Here is a 21,004-nt window from a genome sequence, read left to right as displayed (position 1 = left end):
CCAAGTGGATCCAATGGGAGCATGAAGGTGGACAGAATGGAAAGGGAGGGGAAGGAGGATGAGAGGGCAGGGGGCACGGGTGGGAGGAGTTGGAGTGGGGAGTAAGCAAGGGGATGGCCAGAGGGAGAGCGAGTGAGGGAGATGAGCTGACAGGCAAAGGGGCAAACAGTATGTGGGGGGGGGGCTGTCAGTTTTTTTGACAATTTTTTTAAATTCCTGTAATGTAGCAGGCTTTTTTTTTAAAGCAGATGGGGCATTCACATCAATCAATTCCACATCCACCCCAAAATAAACAGACCTCTGACAAAGGAGAATTAAAACTTGCTCCCCTGACACAGTGCTCTGTGTGTGCATGTAATTAAAATTTAAATTGTTTTATTAAAAATTGAACCCAGTACAACTGTGTGTTTTTGTTTTGTTTTTTGTCAGCAAGATCAAGCTCTTTTTCAGGTTTAGCTCTACACTTATGAGAATGAGAAGAGGACTGTAGTATTGAGGCTCCAGGTTTGGATTGAGCCTTTCAATGAATTTCGCAATGAGCCATAGAGCTTGTATATGTTCAGGTATTTGGAAATCAGAGAATGTTTTCCACAGTGAGCTTCAGCTAGAGGTACATCCCCCCCTTTTTTTAAAAATAATATAAATCCCAGAATTCTCCAGGAATTCCTCCAGCAGAATTATGAGAGCTTCAGTCCACAGATACACACCAGCATTTTAAAATGTACCATGTACATCTCACCTGAGATGAGTGTTCACTGGAAGAACAGATCCTGAAGCTGAGGCTCCCATACTTTGGCCAATTCATGAGAAGAGAAATCTCCCTGGAAAAGACCCTGATGTTGGGAAAGTGTGAGGGCAAGAGGAGAAGAGGATGACAGAGGACGAGATGGATGGACAGTGTCATCAAAGCTACCAACATGAATTTGACCCAACTCCAGGAGGCAGTGGACGACAGGAGGGCCTCACATGCTCTGGTCCATGGGGTTACGAAGAGTCGGACACGACTTAATGACTAAACAACAACAACATCTCACTTACCTGGAACACGCCTTATCTTACTGACTGCGTCTGGACTACTTCTTGTAGAAAAAGGAAATGGCCCCGGTGCTGCCTGCAAGGCCTAGGTCTTCATGAGAGGTGTAAGTTTTTTTGTGCCATGTCCCATATAAAGCCTAACTGACCGCAAGACTACACCTCCCACATCAGAATATATAAGTGTATATTTGTATGTATATACAAGCAAATTTCAGTTGTGCCATTTACATGTTGGAAACGATGTAACCAATTTAATTCTGTCTGGTGTTAGCTGATGGTGGTGAAGTGGGTTAACTGCCAGACAGACAGGAAAAATAAAAGATAGTTACTATTCTGTTAGAAGTAGTCTGTGTAGTCTGTGAGGTATTGACTGTTAGGTGTTTGCTTGTACTGTTAGTCTGACAACTTGTTTGATCCTATGTTTGATAAGAATGTGTTATGAAACAGTTATAAGTTTCTCAAGCATAAAAGTCATATCTAGTACAAATATATTTTTGTTTATTCTACACATATATTATACAGTAAACATTTTAAAGTTTTATCAAGACTAAGTGGATGTTATTTCAACTGCTGGCACACACCAAGGAGAACGCCATTCATGATCTCTCTCTGTGTGTTTTTATACTACGCTGTGTGCAACCTCTCAGTACATTCAAAACCATACAGTTCTAGGCTCCAGCGGGCAACTCCAGGGACACCCAAGGTAGAACATGATCTGCCTGGAGAAGACTCCAGACAGAAATAAAACCTCAGCCCTTGATAAGCCCAACTAGGTCAATGTTAGTGTCCACAGCAAAAAATGTTTCAACAATCTTCAATAGCTGTTTAATGCCAGCTGGTATAAGGGAAGTATCCACACTGTAATCTAAACATCCCTCCAGTGCTAAGAAATAGCATCTGCTCCTGGTCAGCTTTGCTTCTGTGCTCCCACTCTCTACACTTCTTGTTCTCTTGTGATTGATTACCTGACCTGAAATCCTCTGTGATTGTACATTTGCCTGTTTCCTACCTGAATGTTTGAACCATTATGATCTTGATTTATGTCCAGACGCTGATTGACATCCTGACAGTTCTCTTACTCCTTGGACTTTGGTTATTGGCTCCCCCATGTCCCAATGCAGCTTGGCTTTCCCCTTTTTCACTAACCAAGTGTGCCTCTGCACCTGTGTTACCTCCAGCTTCACAGGTGCTTTCTGGATGAAACATTCTAAAAATTGCAAGACCTCTTGTTGAAAGCAAGAGAAAATATAATGACTTCTTATAGGTGAAGGGGAAATTATTGTGGTTTTCTGTTCTTGTGCAGACGAACGAAGCAAGAGAGTTATTTACATCAGCTATACTGGTACCAGATGGGTCTGAAGCTTTATATCTTCTTGCCTTCCCTCACAGAAAAAAACTATTTATTGAGTCCATGGCTCAGTCTAAACTGGTGGGGTTTTCAGGAGAGGAGAGTCTTCAGGTGAAAGGAGGACATTCACTTGAGACCTTTGCAGATCACATGGAAAGGACTAATATGTTAAATTTGATCTAAAGGCCAGACATTCTTCATCCCTGCCATAATGCCTTGACATTTTTAGGACAATTATCACGATTCTAACTTTCCTTTACTCTGTTTCGTCCCCATCTGGAGTGCCACAAAATGGTTTAATAGCTGTGCTGCCTATTTTTCTTGAATCTTGAATTTTAAATTGTGCTGACTGATCAGTTTAGTCTGAATGGTGTCCAAAGCCAATCTGGATCAGTCTGAATCACTTCAGAGTGATTTGATAATTTGCATGCAAGGGGGGGCAGAGAGGGAGGGAGGGAGAGATATTGTGCAGCACAAGGAGAACTGTATATGATGTCCCTTGTTTAATAGTTTAATAATGTTTAAGTGTTGTGCTTTTATGTTGTTTTTAATTCTTGTTGTTTTTTGAACCATCTTGGGTCTCACTGCCAGAAGAAAGGTAACATAGAAATAAATAAAAATAAAAATGCATATGGTGGTATGATAGAAATGGAGAAGAGTTGAACTGCATTTTGATAGCTCTATTTTCCAGTCTTGGACAAGAATCGCACTGGCATTTTACTGATAGTGATTTCAATGCTTCCAAGAATCACCAGTGCCACAAGAGCTACAAAGTTGCCAAATCTCACATAGTTTTGTGAGAAATCAAGAGAGTTATGGACCCTTTAAAGGAAAAAAATAACAAATGGCTAGAATATCCCCCAAGCTACAAACATTAAAACTTTTTTCAAATCCGACTAAGTAAGGAAACTCACTGAGAGACCCTTAAAAAATTGCAGTTTCCTGGATTAATCCACCTTAGATGTTTTTGCCCAGGGAAATGAGATAAGAAGGCCACCCAGGTCATAACGCAAGGCAATGTAGATGATGTAGTGTCCTGTCTGCCATCCACCACCTCAGTTTCCTGCTGTAAAACACATATGAATGGATATTTATTTATATACAGCATTGAACTGATGCCCTGCCTTTCCATTAGAAATAGTGCTGATGGCAGCTAACAATAGAATGTAGAGACCATGACAAAATTATAATTAAAATGTTGAAGTTCATAAAAAATGTATATCCATTAAAAAAGAAATAACAACACATGTTTTGTGCTCTGTGCACGATTGAAATTTGAAATCTTTTCTACCAGCAGAGTCTCTTAATGAAAACAATACAGACAATGCATTAGCCTGGTAAAATATGTTATGAAAGACTAGCCTCCATCCTTGCCTTTTGTTTGTGTTTTTCCTCAGTTAATTGCAAACAGAAGCACTCTTATCATTGAATGGATAAGAGCTAAATGGTAACCTGAAAGGCATGATGGTACATATTTCTAATGTATTTATATGATTTTTCTTTCCTAGCCAGGAGAAACCTGTACATGAAGAGTAAAGTCATGGCAACACATTTATTGATTTTCCTGCTACCTGAACCACTACAAGACAATTGGTCAAGGTGAACAGAAATGCTGCAAATGAAAACAGGGAGGCTTGGAATTAAACTGATAGCTGGTAAAGCTTAAACTTGAACTGCAGTGTTTTATATGTGCTTGATTACTATGTTGTTAGATGTCTTAAAAAGAAAATGTTAACATGGAAGTTAATGTTTTATAATGGATCACCTGTTTTTTGAGGTTTTAGAAATTATATTTTAATTGTAATATATTGCTGGTCTTTGACCATAAATAAACAATTGATTGATTAATTGAGCCACAGTGATAAATAATAGGCCTAAAACTAATAGAACATTTAAACTTTGGGCATGAATATAAGAATATTTTATTGATGCCACATTAACCTTAAAAAAGGTTAATGAGTTATATAAAGACAGTATGTTTTCTCAGCATATTGTATGACTGTGTAAAACTATCAGAATGTATCTTATATCCTGTAGAGCATGTTTAGATTATTAATGCAGTCCTCTTGCCTACCAGACATCTCTCTCTCTCTCTCCTTCCTTCCTTCCTTCCTTCCTTCCTTCCTTCCTTCCTTCCTTCCAGCTCATCTTGGGTCAATTCTGATGCTTTCTTGAGTTGAAGAAGGCTTCCCTCTGAAGCATAGTTGCCAAGTCTCAGGACACCAGCTGGAATCTGAGGAAAGTGCTGTGTTTCTCTCATTCTCCAGAGTGCAGTGCTAAAGAAGGGGAAAAAACTTGATTTCTATGTGAGAGATGGGTTAAAAGCCTGATCACTAATTTCTACACTTTCTCAGTTTGACACCAGTGTTCACCAGCTCAGAACAGAGACAATTTTATTCGAGTAGTAAATACTTGAACACCATGAGAAGAAAGGTAGGGGTAAGAGGAGGGGACTGGGGAGAGAGTCACAAGTGCATGGACTTGTTCCTGTCATGCAGTTCAGAGCATCTTAGGGAATAGAGCATTAGCAACAGGATTGTGGATCCTTCTTGTTGCACAAGTCACAACAGCAGCAATCCAGAGTTGGGAGGCTGAGTGAAGTCTGGAAGTCCCAGAGCAACTTAGGGCCTGAGAAAACTTCCCTCATGTCAGATGTGCTGACAGGCTTCGCCCCACCCCCGTTTGTTAATTCTTAACAGAACACAGCAGAGGAATAAAACTAAAACAGATCCCAGGGAGCAACCAACCAGAGAGAGCAAACAGGGAACACAAAGAGGAGTTTAACAGGAGAGAGCCAGGAAAGGTAGTAAGGAAAGGGTCTACTGGAGAAAAAAGACAAAAGAGAGCAAGAAGACAAATGTGAGTGATTTTGATTAACACCAGGAAGTGTCTTGGAATAATCAGTTGAAAATTGCCCATTAAGAAGAACTGTGTGTTCAGCTTTTAAAAGGAAACAGTATACCCTGATAAATGCTAGGGGCTATACGTAGCAGCTGTAAGTACTGGGAGGGCCTTTCTGTTTGCTGACTCCTTACAGAATACAGCAGAGAAATAAACTGAAACAAACCGGAAGCAGTGAGCAACCAGAGCAAACTAATAAGGAAAGCTAACAGATGTTTGACAGGGGAGAGGTAGTAAGGAAAGGCAGTAAGGAAAGGGTCTACTAGAGGAAGAGACAAAAGAAAAGGAGAGACCAAGGAGTCAAATGCGGAGAGTTGTATCTTAGTAAACTTTCCCGGCATCTTTCAAGCCAGAAAAGACAAAGGAAAGGGCACTCAGAGAGAAATTGAAGAAGGTGAAAAGGTAGCAGGGATTGTGGAGGGAAGAAACACTTCAGTGGTGGTGACCTACGAAGTGTGTACAACGTTTGTCTTCATGCCTGAGAACAACACAACACACACACACAGCAAGTGGGAAATGATACCACTGTTGGAAGAAAAAGTTAAAGAACTGTAGCAGTGAGCGGCCATGCTTAAAGCTATAAGAGCAGATGAAGAGTGCATAGATGGAACTTTTTGAGTAGCAGCAGCCAAGAGAGGTACTGGAGGTGGAAGAACAGCAAGACAAAGCAGAAAAGGAGAATGCTGGGGAAAGAACAAACACAGTGGAGGAAGCACCATTGAAAAGTTTCACAGTTAGGAGTAAAATAAGGAGAAGAAGCTCTTCACAATGGAACTGTAAAACCGCTCTCTGATCCCTGAAGAGAAATCTGGCAGACAGCATGCAGAGGAAGATCCTGCAGGAGGACATGAGAGAAGCTGAAGTTTCGTCAAGCAGTCACTGAACCCAAAGACTACAAAGAGTAGTTGTAGTAAGAGACTTCCTATTGTGTGGGACTGAAACTGAAATATGCCAGGAAGATCCGTGGACCCACAAGGTATGTTGTTTCCATGGAGGATGGATTAGGGGTGTGATGGAAAGGTTGACATCACTCATAAAACCCACAGATGCAGATCTCTTTCTTCTTATCCATGTAGGAACAAATTACACAGCCAAGAGGAACAACAGAGAAATTACATCAGAGTTTGAAGCTCTGAGAAGAAAGAATAAGGTTTTGGGGGTCTTCTTGTTCATCCTACCAGTATCCAGAAGAGGAATTAAAAGCAAAAGCAAAATACTCCAGGTGAATGCTGATGTGGGTGAATTAGATTTTGGGGCCACCACAGGCTATGCTTTCTGGAAGTTGGACTGCCACTAGCACCTCACAAGAACTGGGAAGAATGTGTTTGGTCACAGTATGAAGAACTTCATCTGGAGGGCTTTATACTGAATTGGAAAGGGGAGGAAGACACAAGTTCAGAGGTAAAGATAGATGAAGGCTTATCCGCAATAATAACACACCAAGCAGCTCTAGCGCCATTTCCCTGCCCTGAATGGGGTTACACTCCACTGCCTTTGAAGACGGTCCAGCGAATGCAACTGGTCCAGAATCGAGCTGCGCGGCTGGTGAGTGGTGGGGCTGCTAGGGAACATATCAAGCCGATTCTGTTTCAATTACATTGGCTACCAGTTGCTGTCCGGACCCAATTCAAAGTGCTTGTCTTGACATTAAGCCCTAAATGGGTTGGGTCCTGGATACCTGAATGACCGTCTCCTTCCATATGAACCTACCCAGCAATTAAGATCTAGCCAGGGGGCCCTTTTGAAAGAGCCGTCCCTTAAGGAGATAAGAGGGATGCCCTGTAGACAAAGGGCCTTTTTGGCAGCTGCCCCCAGATTATGGAATGCCCTCCCGACTGAAATTCGTATGGCGCCAAGGCTGATGACATTTTGGCACCAGGTCAAAACCTTCCTGTTCCAAAAGGCTTTTAATTTAAATAGTATCAGTTGTGGGTCCTGATGGCAATTTTTAGAGCATATATTTTAATTGCGTTTTAATTGGTTTGTCTTTTTATTGTATTTTAAATGTTGTAAGCCGCCCAGAGACCTTTGTGGGCAGCATATCAGTTAAATAAATAAATAAATAAATAAATAAATAAATAAATAAATAAATAAATAAATAAATAAATAAATAAATAAATAAATAAATAAATAAATAAATAAATAAATAAATAAATAAATAATGAGGCCCAATAATAACCTTCACAATTATGTATGGGGAAAGCAGGCCATAGATCCCATTGACTATATACAAACAAGAGGATAGAGATACCTGAAAGTTGCTATGATGACTTCCATAACCGGAGTACTGAAATTGAAGGATATAAATTGTTCCAAAAGAACAGAAAGAATAGAAAGGGGAAATCAAAAATGCATGTTCCTGCATAGAAGTACAGGAAGGTGAGTCTGGTTGTGCCCTTGAGAGCATCTGGATTAATATAATTGAGGTGAAAAACAAAAAGAATGTGATAGTTGTAGTCTATGATCACCTATTCAACTAATGAGACTATGCAGATGAAACATTTCAAAAACAAATTTCAAGAATTTTGAAAAGACATGATGTCATAGTTATCCTGATATCTGATGGGGGACAAATTCTGCCAGACATGGCTCTTTCAAGAAATTCCTGGCTTGTGTTGTGGATAATTATCTCCTACAAAGAGTGGAGGTAGAGACTATAGGATTGGCTATCCGTGACTTGATTCTAACCCGTAGTGATGACTTTTTGGCAGGAGGGAAGCAAAAGGAATTCTTGGGGAAAGTTCTTCTTGAGTTCAGAGGGTAGCTTCACATATATGATGGACTTTAGGAAAGCCAATCTTAATAAACTCAGAACAATGATAGGTAAGATTGCATGGCAGGAAATCCCAATTGGAAAAAAATCCAAGATGAGTGGGAGCTTCTAAAAAAGGAAATTCTAAAGGCAAAACTACAAACAATTCCAGCAAGAAAAAAAGACAATTGCAAAAAAGACAAATGTGGATTCACAAAAAGTTCAGAGAGAACCTGAAAACAAAAAAAAGTACAGTGGTGCCTCGTATAACGAGTGCACCGTTGAATGATGAATCCGCATTGCGATGCGGATTTCCCCATCACTAATGCGAGGGCACGCTCGCATTACGATGGGGGAACAGCTGTTCTGCGGCTCCAAAATGGCCGCCAGAACACAAAAAATGGGTGCCGGTACAGCCAAGATGGCCGCCGGAACAAAAATTAGCCGCCGGAACACCCAAGATGGCCGCCAGAACAAAAAAATGGCCACTGGTACACCCAAGATGGCCACCAGAACACAAAAAATGGGCACCGGTACACCCAAAATGGCCACCAGGACGCTCAAAATGGCCGCCGGTACACCCAAGATGGCCGCCGGAACAAGGGAAAACATCGGAGAACGGTGAGTTTTGGGCCATTTGGAATGCATTAAACAAAGTTTAATGCGTTCCAGTTGGGGTTTTTGATCTGTTTTACGATGTTTTCCCATAGCAAAGGTTAATCCGGAACGGATTAACCTCGCTATGCGGGGCACCACTGTACACATATAGGAAATGAAAGGAAAGCCAGTCCACAAAGGAAGAGTACATACAAATAGGAAAGAATTGCAGGCATGGTGTTAAACAATGTTTAATTAGAAAGACTGAGGTCTATGCTGAGTGTAAAGTTGAATAAAACAGGTTTATTGGTTACAGTTCACATAAACATGTTCTTCAAAGACTAAAGTATTCAGTAGTTTTGTAATAACTTGTTTCACACTTAACTCTCTATAAGTTCCACACTCTCAGCTGCCTCCCTTAATTTCTCTAACTAACTTCTCACTTCAGACTCTCCTGTCTGACTACCTGACAAACTCAAAAGAAAATTAGACAAGCATCTGTCAGATATACTTTGATTTGCATTACTGTGTCACGCAGGGGGTTGAATTTGATGACCATATACTCCAAACGTCTGTGAGATGTGAGCTGTAGCAAGAATGGCAGCAAAGCAACTGTTTCATCAGCTATTCAGCCACCCAGAAATAGGTCTTGTGTCCTGGTTTGCCATTTTCAGCTCTGACCCTAAAGTCATCTACTTGGATTCCTCTCGTGCAGTTTCCACCATCAACTGACCTGGAAGTGGTCTATTGGAAGTGTCAGGGAATAGCATGCTGCTAAGCTGGGAACACTACTCTAAAGCTGCTGGAGCAGAAATTGGTCTCCATACAAAACGTCCTGTGGATTCTGGCATCAGAAATGCAAGGACAAAACAGGTTCTTTCTTCCTCTTAAGTTTCCTTTGATAGATAAAAAGCAACATATTTTAATCATGAGACATGCTTTACCATGGACTGTTCAATCATGGTGTTTTGAAGGAGAGGTCGTAAGTTACATGAACATGTAGTTGTTTCTCCTTTCCCTTCCATTGTTTATGTGTTCTTTAGCAAGCCTTAAGTGCTTCAAAAATCCAGTGTGCTGGGCAACAATTCTGTTTTAGTTCATTATTTATCAAGAACCCATACTTGCAATGTTATAATGTGGGGGGAAATGAAACAGACAGTTCATTAAAACTGCTTTCCGTCCCCTTCTCAGATTATTTTCATTATCACGCTTTTTTTTGCATTGAAGAGTTATTTCTTTAATTCATGGAGACATCCTTGTCCTTTTCATTATTTTAGTTTCTTAGTCACTCACCAGGATGTTCAGGAGCAGCCCAAGTTCTCCTTCTGTTTGAAACAGGAGGCAATGTGCTGCTCCACTATCAGCCACATGGCCCTGGCACCCAGCCTAGGCAGGATGAGTTGGAGTTGAATTGATGGAGATGGATGCCAAGGTATTGGTTGTGGCCCATGAATCCCCCACCTGTCTCCTCCAGAGAAAAGGGGTAATGGAGGCAGCCATCTAAAAAGGAGGAGGACACAGCAATGTCCACTGCTGACCCCTGCAGCTCCAGTCTCTTGGGAAAGGAAGAAGCCCACAAATACAGCAGTAGCCTCGTAGTAGAAATGAGGAGGCATAGAAGAAGATGTCACTTGCAAAACCTTACTTTTAGAAGATTAGATACACTGGTTTTCTTGTTCTCAAAAAGCAGTGATTGCAGTGTTAAGGCTAATACAATATGAATCCATTATTTCCAAGCTTATTTATTTATTTATTTATTTATTTATTTATTTATTTATTTATTTATTTATTTATTTATTTATTTATTTAAGTTATATACCACCCAGGAGGGCCTGGCGTGCTCTTGTCCATGGGGTCACGAAGAGTCGGACACGACTTAATGACTAAACAACAACAACCGCCCATCTAGAACATGTCTACTCTGGGTAGTTTACATAAAGCATAAAAAATAAACTAAAGGTAAAATCTGAATTAATCGCGGAATCCAAGATGGAAAAAGAAAGAGAGGGGAAAAAAAGAAAAGAAATAGGTTAGGTGATGGCTGTACGGAAGACCTCCCTGTATAGCCTTGTCTTCAGATTGGTCTTGAAGGCCTTCAGAGAGGGGGCCAGGCAGATCTCTGCAAGTAAGTTGTTCCAGAAGCAAGAGGCCACTGCCGAGAAGGCCTGATTTTTAGTTTTTTTCCCTTTGGACCTCTGTTGGTTTTAGGCCCCTCAGCCACCCGGCCTGACTGGAACAGGTGATATGGGTAGAACTAGGCGGAAGAAGGCGCTCTGTCAGGTATTGAGGGCCTAAACTGTTTAGGGCTTTATAGGTATGTAGTATTGTATATGTACTATTGTTAGTACCTTGAAATTGATGTGGAAGTGGATAGGTAACCAGTGTAAGGTGGCCAGGGTGGGGGAAATATGGTGAAATCTTTTCACCCCTATTAATAACCTGGCCACTGTGTTCTGGACCATCTGAAGCTTCCACATCTGTCTCAAAGAAAGCCTGATGTAGAGAGCATTACAGTAGTCTATTCTTGAGACTACGAATGCATGGGCCAGTATGGTGAGCATCCCCATGTCTAGATAGGGATGCAGCTGGGTGATTCGCTGAAGGTGTAAGTAGGCAGATTGAACCACAGATGCTACCTTGGTATTCATGGTAAGCGCTGGGACCCCCAGACTGCAAAACAAATTCTTTGTGGTGAGAGTCACCCCCCCCCAAAAGAGAGAGGGAGTTCCCCAAACCACTGACATCAGGGCCGCCCACCCGCAAGACCTCAGTCTTGTCTAGGTTCAACCTCAGTCTATTTGACTGCATTCCGTTCTTTATCAAAAGCATCCATGTTTCCTCTCCTTACCTGAGATCCAAACCATTGGCTGCCATCATAAATAAATATCCCGAGGCTTTGCACAGTGGGACTGAAAATACAGATTTTGATGGCATGTCATGAGGAAATGTTACATACACTTCTCACTTGCTGCATGTAGGGTCATAAAATCTGTCCAACACTGAGTAGCATTTTTGAGTCTATCTCAGTGTGTATTTCCACAATTTCCCTTTACTAGTATCATTCTTGAAAGGATTTTGCATTATCAATGAGAATGCAAATGAAACAAAACAGAAAAAAGAGTTGTGTGGCTTATTTAAGACTAACAAATTTATTTCAGCATGAGCTTTCATGACTTGCAAGTCAATTCCTGGTTTACTTAAAATTTGATATTCTTTCATAGATAACTTCTTTTAAGGTAGATTTTGGCAGCTTTGTTGTGAAACAATATTCTGAAGCTTGGAACATTCCTTCAAAACATCTCATGATTAGAACAGGCATTTCCTAAACAGATAGTGCATATGATTGTTCTTCCTTTTCTGGTGCTTCATAGAAACAAGATGGAAAAGCAAAACAGTCCATACAGAAACAGATGAATTGGAGATCAAATTGGTATTGTCAGCAGTGGGTTTGTTTATTTTCAGATGGCACCCAGCCTTGCTCCACAGGATAACCTGTCATTCTCAGAATTATTGTCTATGGCAAAACTACTGTAGCTCTCGCTTTACATTTCCAATTCACATGAGTGAACCAGGGAACATCTAAATGAGTGAACAGGTTACACATCAGCTTTCCTCTGTATATGAACTCCAAGTCTGGAGGTCTAAACAGGGCATAGAAGTTACTATTCCCCTACCCTTGTATGTGCATTTCTCTTGTTTTTAAAATGTATTTTTCTCTGCCAAAGCACTAAGGCAGTCTTGTACAATTTGTGCTTCATAAAGCTGAACACAGCCCACCAGCCATGTGTTCTGCCTTGCCAGCTGCTTGACAAGTGACAGCCCCCCTAATTTTTTTAATTTGTGCAATTTGAAAAATGCATCAAATACAGGAGGTTTATATAGTCTCTGGTAGGATGGCATAACTGGCTCATGGGCTTTGCTCCATTTTGTACACAGAGAGCTTATTTTCCTCACTCCCATCTATGTATCTTTGAAATACCATTTCCATATGGCCCCATGCTGCTGATGTTTTCTTCACTACAATGATGGTGGGGGCTGCTATTTCCTTGCATATACAGTACCACAAAATGACACTAGGTTGAGGGCACGGTCGAGAATATAAGAAGGGACCAAGATGTCAAACACTTGTACTGTAGCCATCACTTAAAGTGACAGCTGAGCAGACATGGACCAAGCTACAGAAAATGCTAATACTGAACTCTTGTAAGAAACTGTTGGAGAATTTCCCATTGTCTTGGAGAATTATAGCCCAGATTTCTCTGCTCACAAAAACAAAACTACACACACACACACACGCACACACGCGCGCACACATACACACACTTTTTTGAGAAGTCACTTGCATTTAGGTGGACCTGACGTGCTAGCCGCCATTACTGCAAAACCACAGAAAGATAAAAATACCCATAATCAAAGGGAAAATTATTGAGCTAATAAATTTGGTAGTTCTTAAGCAGAATTGTTAGCCAAAGATTTGAATTCCTTATGTGATTCCTTCTTCCAGCATGTTCAATGGTAATCTATAAGCACCACTGATCCATAGCTTTAATGTCATCAACATGCTATAGTAGCTGGCTTTTTTTAATACACAGCTAAGAAGCATTTTTAAGAAAATGATCTGTATCCTTTTCGTTAGCAGATGATAGCCCTGGAGACATGTCTAGCTGATAACATTCTACTAACGCTGAGAGAGGCCCAGAAAGAAAGAATAAGAAACTGGGCCTTCTCATCAGTGGCTCCTCGGCTCTGGAATAGCCTCCCATCAGAGATCCGCCTGGCTCCCTCGCTGGGTGTTTTTAAGAACAAATTACATACTTGGCTCTTCAGGGAGGCCTTCCCTCCTGTCAATACTTGACTTTATTCTTATTAAAATTTTCTGTTTTCCCATCTTGAGCATTACTAACATTATTATTTTGAACTGTTTTAATTGTTTTAGTTTATAATGTCTAATGGAAACCGCCCTGAGTAGACTTTGTCTGGTGGGGGTGGAATAGAAATCTAATAAATAAATAAAAATAAACAAACAAACAAACAAACAAACAAACTGATTTCTGTATGGTAGGTAACATTCTAAAGTTAATGCTTTAACACTGAATCCTTCAGGCTGTAGTTTAACTGACATTCCTTAAGACACAATAATCTTATTATAACTTCCCTGAAATATTCCAAATTTTTCAGGGTAATTTGTTTTCGTCCACACAGTTATTTGATGAAGATGAAAAGCAGCTCAGCTCCCCATCTTCTCAGGTCACCTCTGACTTATGGTGACCCAACAGTATGAATGAGAGATCTCCAGAAGGATCTATCCTCTACAGACCTTCTAAACTCAAGCTTGTAGGTTACAAGGGAGACTATCTTATATTTAATCTTCTTCTTTTCCTTCAACTTTTCCAAAAAAATCTTGTCTTTTACAGAGAATCCTGCCTTCTCATTATGTGCCCAAAGTTGGACAACCTCAGTTTCAACATTTTTGCCTCCATTGATAGTTCAGGCTTGATTTGGTCTAGAATCTACTTGTTTGTCTTTCTGGCATTTCAGGGTATCTTCAAATCTCTTGTCCAGCATCTTAGTTAGTTAGGCATCCTTCAGTCTCGAAAGACTATGGTAGCGTGCTCTGTGTGGAGGACTTGGAACAGCGTCTAGTGTGGCTGAGGAGGCCAATTCGAGAGTGACAATCCCTTCCACACTGAAGACAAATCCAATCTGTCCCCTGTCCAGCTCCCTGGTTTTGCTGCTTTTGTGATTTCCTCTTTGCCTCGGCCTGCTGGGCAAGGGTCGCTTCAAATTGGGAGAGGCCACGATGCAGTGCCTGCCTCCAGGCTGAACGCTCAGATGTCAGGGTTTCCCATCTGTTGAGGTCTATTCCTAAGGCCTTCAGATCTCGCTTGCAGACGTCCTTGTATCGCAGCTGTGGTCTCCCTCTGGGGCGATTTCCCTGCACTAATTCTCCATACAGGAGGTCCTTTGGAATCCGACCATCAGCCATTCTCACGACGTGCCCAAGCCAACGTAGACGTCGCTGTTTCAGCAATGTATTCATGCTGAAAATTCCAGCTCGTTCTAGGACTACTCTGTTTGGGACTTTGTCCTGCCAGGTGATGCCAAAAATCCGTCGGAGGCAACGCATATGGAACGTGTTCAGCTTCCTCTCCTGCCGTGCACAAAGGGTCCAGGACTCGCTGCAGTACAGGAGTGTGCTTAGGACACAGGCTCTATAGACTTGGATCTTTGTATGTGTCGTCAGCTTCTTATTGAGCCATACTCTCTTTGTGAGTCTAGAGAACATGGTGGCTGCTTTGCCAATGCGTTTATCCAGCTCGACATCCAGAGAGAGGGTGTCAGAGATGGTTGAGCCAAGGTACACAAAGTCATGAACAACCTCCAATTCTTGTGTAGAGATGGTAATGGAAGGAGGTGAGTCCACGCCCTGGCCCATGACTTGTGTTTTCTTCAGGCTGATTGTTAGTCCAAAGTCTTGGCAGGCCTTGCTGAAACGATTCATGAGTTGTTGGAGGTCTTCAGCAGAGTGGGCAACGATGGCTGCATCATCTGCGAAGAGGAAGTCCCGCATGCATTTCAGTTGGACTTTGGTCTTCGCTCTCAATCTGGAGAGATTAAAGAGCTTTCCGTCTGATCTAGTCCGGAGATAGACACCCTCGGTTGCAGTTCCAAAGGCATGCTTCAGCATGACAGCAAAAAAGATCCCAAAAAGTGTTGGTGCGAGGACACAGCCCTGTTTCACTCCGCTTCGGATGTCAAAGGGGTCTGATGTTGAGCCGTCAAAAACTACAGTGCCTTTCATTCCCTCATGGAAAGATCTGATGATGTTAAGGAGACGAGGTGGACATCCAATCTTGGGAAGTATTTTAAAAAGGCCATCCCTGCTAACCAGATCAAATGCTTTTGTAAGGTCTATGAAGGCCACTAAGAGCGGCTGTTGTTGTTCCCTGCATTTCTCCTGCAGCTGTCGGAGGGAGAATACCATGTCAGTGGTGGATCTATTAGCTCGAAATCCGCACTGTGATTCTGGATAGACTCTGTCTGCAAGCACCTGGAGCCTCTTCAGAACAACACGGGCAAGCAGCTTCCCTACAACGCTAAGAAGAGAGATGCCACGGTAGTTATTGCAGTCACCCCTGTCTCCTTTGTTCTTGTACAATGTGACAATGTTTGCATCCTTCATGTCCTGTGGTACTCCACCTTCCCTCCAGCAGAGACAAAAGATTTCGTACAGTTCAGTGGTGATGATCTCCTTACAGCATTTCAGCACTTCAGCAGGGATGTTATCCTTTCCAGGTGCCTTGCCGGAGGCGAGGGAGTCCAAGGCCGCTTTTATTTCTGCTAGGGTTGGTTCGCTGTCCAGCTCTTCCAAGACAGGTAGGCACTCAATGTTATTTAATGCTTCTTCGGTTACTACATTCTCTCTGGAATATAGCTCAGAGTAGTGCTGTACCCAGCGTTCCATCTGCTGTGCTCGGTCCTGGATGAGCACACCTGTAGCAGACTTCAAGGGAGCAGATTTCTTCTGTATTGGACCTAAGGCCTGCTTGATACCGTCATACATTCCTTTGATGTTACCTGTGTCCGCTGCTAACTGTATATGAGAGCTGAGCTGGAGCCAATAGTCGTTGGAGCATCTCCTGGCAGCCTGTTGGACTTGGCTGCGAGCAGCTCGAAGAGCTTGCAAGTTGTACTCGCTAGGACAGGCTTTGTATGCTGCTAGTGCTCTTCTCTTAACCTCGATGGCTGGCATTAACTCCTCTGAATGGGCTTCGAACCAGTCAGCCACCTTTTGGGTCTTCTTGCCAAAGGTGGACAAGGCGGTGTTATAGACAGTGTTCTTGAAGTGTTCCCATCGTTCAGGTGCATTTGCAGTAGCCGGACCTGGAAGGGCTTCCTCAAGTGCTTGGGCAAATTCTTTCACTTTTCTTTGATCGCGAGTCTTGCTGATGTCAATACGTGGTCTTCCTTCCTTTTTCGTGTGATATACTCTCTTTGTTCGCAGTTTTACTCTACTACACACCAGGGAGTGATCAGTATCACAATCAGCACTCTGGTAACTGCGTGTGATCGTAATACTAGGAAGGCTGGAACGTCTAGTGAGGATTAGATCGAGCTGATGCCAATGCTTGGATCTTGGATGTCTCCAGGAAACTCTGTGTTGCAGCTTCGTGTTAAAGAATGTGTTGCTGACGCAAAGACCATAATGGCAGCAAAGCTCCAGCAAGCGCTGGCCATTTTCATTCATCTTTCCAATGCCAAAGCGACCTAGACAAGTGGGCCAAGAATTATGATCAGCACCAACTCTAGCGTTAAAGTCTCCAAGAATGAACAGTGCCTCTCTTTCAGGGACTTTTTTGATAGCAGCTGCCAGATCGTCATAGAATTTGTCTTTCACTTCTGGAGTGGATGACAGTGTTGGTGCATATGCACTAATGAGGGTTACTGGTCCTGCTGATGAGTGGAGCTGCAGAGACAGGATTCTTTCACTCCCCACAGTAGGTGGAACAATGCATCTCAGGAGAGTATTTCTGACTGCAAAGCCAACACCATATTCCCTGGTCTCATTCGATGGTTTTCCCTGCCAGAAGAATGAGAAGTTTTTTTCCTTGACAGATCCCGAGTCTGGCAATCTTGTCTCTTGCAGGGCAACAATGTCCATCTGCAGTCTACTCAGTTCCATGTCAATGACAGCTGTCTTGCGCACATCGTCTATTTCTTGCAGGTCATTAGGAAAGCCGTAGTCAGGAAAGCCAGGGGTCATTGTCCGTACATTCCAGGTGCCCAGCTTTAGGGCAGGCGTTTTCTTACGATTGTTGCATGGTGCACAGTTATCGATCTGCTTGTCGGGTTTGACCCTAAACCCCACGCACCCCGTGAAGTTAACAGACCGTGGCGAGGTAGCACCTTACTGGCTGGGGGCTGCCCAGCTTAAGGCGGGCGGTATCTACCTGGTGAGGTGTAATGACCTCTCCCACCGTCAGAAGTAGCCCCTGGCGTCATGCTCTACGCCAATTGAGCAAGGACTTATAACCGGTAACTGCTACTTCCCGTGTTGTTTCGACGCTGTATGCGAAGCTGGAGTGTCCTCTCCAGAGCACGAAGCCTGGGTAAAATAGTATGGAGGATAGGCTGTTACCCAAGCAGCAAATCCCCCCTCTCCACGTCACTGAAATTGTCCAGTGGAAAGGCAAGAGCCAGTACAATTGGTTCCAGTGACGTCGCAGGAGTTGGCGGAATGATATAAACTGCCTCCGGGACTCCGGCTCCGGATTTTGCCTCGAGGTTATCTCCTGAAGCCCTTTCCATAAGTGGATATAGCCACAAGGCAGTGGAGGTTTGAAGTCGGAGTTTTCCTTCTCCTAGATGGGCTGCCTTCCAGGGCTGACGAGCCCCACCTACCCGGCCTCCTCTCTAATAGTGTGGAAGTGTTCTATGTTTGTTGTCATTCCAATGTATCAAATTTCGGTAAAGATAGGATTTGAAGATTTAGCACGCCATTTGACATGCTCTCCTGCTCAGCCTCCTTCAAAGCTAAAACTCCACCTTCCCACAGGCCATGCATATCTACCATGTTAAGGACGGAGATGGGATCGTAGATAGGAGTATTTGACAGTTTCGCGCGCCGTTAGGCGCGCGGTCCTGGGAAGTCCCAATTTAACCATGCGGTGGGGGGTGGGGACAGAGAGAATAAGCCAGAAAAGCCCATAAAGCCAGTACCTCTGCTTCCTTCCTAGACAAAACTTCCTGAGGAAATGGAGGGAGCTCTCCTGGGAAGTCCCAATTTAACCATGCGGTGGGGGGTGGGGACAGAGAGAATAAGCCAGAAAAGCCCATAAAGCCAGTACCTCTGCTTCCTTCCTAGACAAAACTTCCTGAGGAAATGGAGGGAGCTCTCCTGGGAAGTCCCAATTTAACCATGCGGTGGGGGGTGGGGACAGAGAGAATAAGCCAGAAAAGCCCATAAAGCCAGTACCTCTGCTTCCTTCCTAGACAAAACTTCCTGAGGAAATGGAGGGAGCTCTCCTGGGAAGTCCCAATTTAACCATGCGGTGGGGGGTGGGGACAGAGAGAATAAGCCAGAAAAGCCCATAAAGCCAGTACCTCTGCTTCCTTCCTAGACAAAACTTCCTGAGGAAATGGAGGGAGCTCTCCTGGGAAGTCCCAATTTAACCATGCGGTGGGGGGTGGGGACAGAGAGAATAAGCCAGAAAAGCCCACAAAGCCAGTACCTCTGCTTCCTTCCTAGACAAAACTTCCTGAGGAAATGGAGGGAGCTCTCCTGGGAAGTCCCAATTTAACCATGCGGTGGGGGGTGGGGACAGAGAGAATAAGCCAGAAAAGCCCATAAAGCCAGTACCTCTGCTTCCTTCCTAGACAAAACTTCCTGAGGAAATGGAGGGAGCTCTCCTGGGAAGTCCCAATTTAACCATGCGGTGGGGGGTGGGGACAGAGAGAATAAGCCAGAAAAGCCCATAAAGCCAGTACCTCTGCTTCCTTCCTAGACAAAACTTCCTGAGGAAATGGAGGGAGCTCTCCTGGGAAGTCCCAATTTAACCATGCAGTGGGGGGTGGGGACAGAGAGAATAAGCCAGAAAAGCCCATAAAGCCAGTACCTCTGCTTCCTTCCTAGACAAAACTTCCTGAGGAAATGGAGGGAGCTCTCCTGGGAAGTCCCAATTTAACCATGCGGTGGGGGGTGGGGACAGAGAGAATAAGCCAGAAAAGCCCATAAAGCCAGTACCTCTGCTTCCTTCCTAGACAAAACTTCCTGAGGAAATGGAGGGAGCTCTCCTGGGAAGTCCCAATTTAACCATGCGGTGGGGGGTGGGGACAGAGAGAATAAGCCAGAAAAGCCCATAAAGCCAGTACCTCTGCTTCCTTCCTAGACAAAACTTCCTGAGGAAATGGAGGGAGCTCTCCTGGGAAGTCCCAATTTAACCATGCAGTGGGGGGTGGGGACAGAGAGAATAAGCCAGAAAAGCCCATAAAGCCAGTACCTCTGCTTCCTTCCTAGACAAAACTTCCTGAGGAAATGGAGGGAGCTCTCCTGGGAAGTCCCAATTTAACCATGCGGTGGGGGGTGGGGACAGAGAGAATAAGCCAGAAAAGCCCATAAAGCCAGTACCTCTGCTTCCTTCCTAGACAAAACTTCCTGAGGAAATGGAGGGAGCTCTCCTGGGAAGTCCCAATTTAACCATGCGGTGGGGGGTGGGGACAGAGAGAATAAGCCAGAAAAGCCCATAAAGCCAGTACCTCTGCTTCCTTCCTAGACAAAACTTCCTGAGGAAATGGAGGGAGCTCTCCTGGGAAGTCCCAATTTAACCATGCGGTGGGGGGTGGGGACAGAGAGAATAAGCCAGAAAAGCCCATAAAGCCAGTACCTCTGCTTCCTTCCTAGACAAAACTTCCTGAGGAAATGGAGGGAGCTCTCCTGGGAAGTCCCAATTTAACCATGCGGTGGGGGGTGGGGACAGAGAGAATAAGCCAGAAAAGCCCATAAAGCCAGTACCTCTGCTTCCTTCCTAGACAAAACTTCCTGAGGAAATGGAGGGAGCTCTCCTGGGAAGTCCCAATTTAACCATGCGGTGGGGGGTGGGGACAGAGAGAATAAGCCAGAAAAGCCCATAAAGCCAGTACCTCTGCTTCCTTCCTAGACAAAACTTCCTGAGGAAATGGAGGGAGCTCTCCTGGGAAGTCCCAATTTAACCATGCGGTGGGGGGTGGGGACAGAGAGAATAAGCCAGAAAAGCCCATAAAGCCAGTACCTCTGCTTCCTTCCTAGACAAAACTTCCTGAGGAAATGGAGGGAGCTCTCCTGGGAAGTCCCAATTTAACCATGCGGTGGGGGGTGGGGACAGAGAGAATAAGCCAGAAAAGCCCATAAAGCCAGTACCTCTGCTTCCTTCCTAGACAAAACTTCCTGAGGAAATGGAGGGAGCTCTCCTGGGAAGTCCCAATTTAACCATGCGGTGGGGGGTGGGGACAGAGAGAATAAGCCAGAAAAGCCCATAAAGCCAGTACCTCTGCTTCCTTCCTAGACAAAACTTCCTGAGGAAATGGAGGGAGCTCTCCTGGGAAGTCCCAATTTAACCATGCGGTGGGGGGTGGGGACAGAGAGAATAAGCCAGAAAAGCCCATAAAGCCAGTACCTCTGCTTCCTTCCTAGACAAAACTTCCTGAGGAAATGGAGGGAGCTCTCCTGGGAAGTCCCAATTTAACCATGCGGTGGGGGGTGGGGACAGAGAGAATAAGCCAGAAAAGCCCACAAAGCCAGTACCTCTGCTTCCTTCCTAGACAAAACTTCCTGAGGAAATGGAGGGAGCTCTCCTGGGAAGTCCCAATTTAACCATGCGGTGGGGGGTGGGGAC

The 21,004-nt window shown here is 43.8% G+C and overlaps 1 long non-coding RNA gene across 1 annotated transcript in view; it reads left to right on the top strand.

Moving 5' to 3' along the window:
• Positions 1–12,910, top strand: part of LOC144585850 (uncharacterized) — a 264,465-nt gene extending 251,555 nt beyond the window's left edge. Inside the window, exon 2 of the long non-coding RNA XR_013540436.1 lies at positions 7,331–12,910. This is a non-coding gene — a long non-coding RNA (uncharacterized LOC144585850). The remainder of the gene's footprint in view (positions 1–7,330) is intronic.
• Positions 12,911–21,004: the final 8,094 nt, after the last annotated feature.

The sequence above is a fragment of the Pogona vitticeps genome, chromosome 1 (assembly GCF_051106095.1).
Source record: "Pogona vitticeps strain Pit_001003342236 chromosome 1, PviZW2.1, whole genome shotgun sequence".
Lineage (NCBI taxonomy): Eukaryota > Metazoa > Chordata > Lepidosauria > Squamata > Agamidae > Pogona > Pogona vitticeps.
Note: the sequence above shows the minus strand (reverse complement) of the source record. Positions and strands in the feature narration are given on the sequence as shown.